At 38.0% G+C, this 2949-nt stretch overlaps 1 long non-coding RNA gene across 1 annotated transcript; it reads right to left on the bottom strand.

Moving 5' to 3' along the window:
- Nucleotides 1–518: 518 nt before the first annotated feature.
- LOC124640460 lies at nt 519–753 on the bottom strand. Its single transcript, XR_006985552.1, has 2 exons — nt 722–753; nt 519–647 (listed from the first exon to the last, which is right to left on the bottom strand). It is a non-coding gene; the product is annotated as an uncharacterized LOC124640460 (long non-coding RNA).
- Nucleotides 754–2949: the final 2196 nt, after the last annotated feature.

The raw sequence follows: 2949 nt of genomic DNA on the forward strand, positions 1-2949 counted from the left end.
GTAGGCACGCTGAGCATATCCTGAATCACCTGAAAAAAAAATAACTATGTAGTTTTTATACCTAGTCATCATCATCCTCCGAGCCTTTTTCCCAACTATGTTGGGGTCGGCTTCCAGTCTAACCGGATTCAGCTGAGTACCAGTGCTTTACAAGAAGCGACTGCCTATCTGACCACCTCAACCCAGTTACCCGGGCAACCCGATACCCCTTGGTTAGACTGGTGTCAGACTTACTGGCTTCCGACTACCCGTAACGACTGCCAAGGATGTTCAATGACAGCCGGGACCTACAGTTTAACGTGCCATCCGAAACACAGTCATTGGTGTCTAAGATATACTTAGAAAGTACATACAAACTTAGAAAAGTTGCATTGGTACTTGCCTGACCTGGGATCGAACCTGCGCCCTCATACTTGAGGTTGGCCCTTTACCCACTAGGCCACCACGACACAGTTTTTATACCTAGTAATAGGTAATAAGTAGGGTCAGGAAAGGATCTACTTACCGAGCAAAACTAATTCTTCACCAGCATTTGTTAATGCCTCTAAATGGTCTTTGATAGCACTATAATTAAAAATGAAGCTATCGTGAGTAGCTCCTCCATATGTGGGATCCACATGTAAAATATTTAAATCTGCATCTGTTATCTGAAAAAGAAATAAATTACAATGACTCTATTATACCTAATTATAATTGATTACAACATTGAAATCCATTTTACCAATTGCACATTTCTTGCATGGTAGCCCTTGCGGCAGTAAAACCGTTCTTCGTTCTCTGCTGGTCTCTTCATTGCCACCAGAGTGCCATCAATACAGCCTATGGTGGCTGGAAACCCAAACCTTTTGTAGAACCTGTAATTTACAATAATCACTAACATGATCAACTGTAAAAATAAAAGGGTCAGTTTAATTATAATAATATTAAAATTATATTATATCTAGGTACTAACCTTTCTTTTAAAATTTGCCTTTCTTGCTGATTTTGAGGAAACCTTATATATTTTTTTACTACGGCCGGATTGTTCAGAGCTTCCACTACTTCATTTATGCAACGAGATGCAGACGGTTGCGATAAATAAGTTCTGATGCCCTCTTTAATAACCTTCTGGTAACTGCCACTAGCCAAGAATGATAAAGTACATAGTATCTGTGAAACAATAAATCAATAAAAAATTTAATACCTACTTTATCTGGATTTAGTGAAAACAAAATTGAGACCAATTTGGTTATTTTTATGCTTACTTAAGAGAATACCAATATTATAACTGAAGTACAGAGTCTTTAAGACTAACATGAAAACATATCAGCTGGCGGGGAAACCACATAAAGGGAATACTCCTTATTAAGAACTAAGTGTTTTTCTTATTATTGTGTGCTTGATTACAATTTTTCAACTATAAACTGTGTCAATACTTACTTTTACACGAGTTGTAAGTCCTTTGCCTCGACGTTTTGTGGGCTTTATCAGGGGCAGTAAATCAGACTCCAGTTGGTCAATTAGCTCCTTTGACAATCTATATATGCTCACATAGTCATCATCGCGAGTTAATAAAGATAAACTACGAATTCTAGCAGATTGTCGACGCTTTTCTATATTATCTAAAGCATGAGCTTCTTCTAATAAAGATTTAAGCAAAAACATTCTAGCCATCGTTAAAGGTAGGCACTTAATCACTTTAAAACACTTAGAACTTTATTTAAACACTATTTTAAATATAATAGTCTCTAGAACAAGTTGGCAACGGTACCTGAAACAAGATTCTTTAAAGGATTTTTCGCGCAGATTTATAACCTCACAAATTTTCACTGACGAAGAAGAGCAAAAATTTACAAATTATACATTACATGGTATGTCCAAGCCTCCCTACCATAGGGAGCATTGGACACTTTTGACTTAGTTTATAAAAAAAAAAACGGTAAAAAAACTTTTAAGTTAAACGGTTTTATCTTATGTGCACTGAAAACTAGAAAATAAAAAATAGTTACTTACCTGTCAAACTACGTAGGTGGTCCCGGTCATATTAGACTAAAATAAAAACGTGGGGCCCATTAACTATTGCTGTAGTACTCTCTTCTAAAGGTATAATAGGTGTGGATTGCATCGACTTACTATAATTGTAACTGGAGATTTTGACAATCATTAATTAATAATAGAAAATACACATACCTTTCATTAGTTTTCTCTTTATAACGATCCGAAACCGCAACAAAATATTTAAGTACTTTTACGAGTGTTTGTTCTTGACAACTCACAGAAATGACAGATAGTCTATGGATGAACACCGTTACCAGTCGGTAACGTAAACTACCCAATAAAAAAAAAAAAAACAAAACTATGATCAGAAATCAGAATAAAAGGACCCCCCTTTTATTCTGATTTGATCATGTCTCCCAACTGCCCATCTCTCCCCTACCTCCCCTATAGATAGACAGATTTTGACAGTTCTGTCAAAATCTCGAGTTTAATTTAGTTCAACTTGTCAACACGCTCGATAGTGTAGCGCTAGTGTAGTTTGACAATGTCAATCACGAAACTTTAAGGTAGAATTCCGTGGGTCGCGATTGTCGCAGCCGCGCACGACAAAAGTCAACCTATGAAAATGTATGGCACCGCTGCCGAGGGCCGCGACAGTCGCGCGCAGACGACGAATTTCGTGAGCCGCTCGCGGCCGTACGCTTCTCAACATGGTCTAGCGCTTAATAACATCTATAGAATTTTAGTAAAACCAGAATTAAATTGTTGACAATGCCGCGAGCAGCTTACGAAATTCGTCGGCCGCGCGCGACTGTCACGGGCCTCGGCAACGGTGCCATACATTTTTATAGGTTGACTATTGTCGCGTCCACGGAATTCTACCTTTAGAACGAATGCGAAGTGAGAGTGATGTCGAAGTGAGTTGTGAGATTTTATAGAATCGACGTACTGATGCTCAACTGTTGATTGGCA

Source organism: Helicoverpa zea, chromosome 20 (genome assembly GCF_022581195.2).
Source record: "Helicoverpa zea isolate HzStark_Cry1AcR chromosome 20, ilHelZeax1.1, whole genome shotgun sequence".
In the NCBI taxonomy this organism is placed as follows: Eukaryota; Metazoa; Arthropoda; class Insecta; order Lepidoptera; family Noctuidae; genus Helicoverpa; species Helicoverpa zea.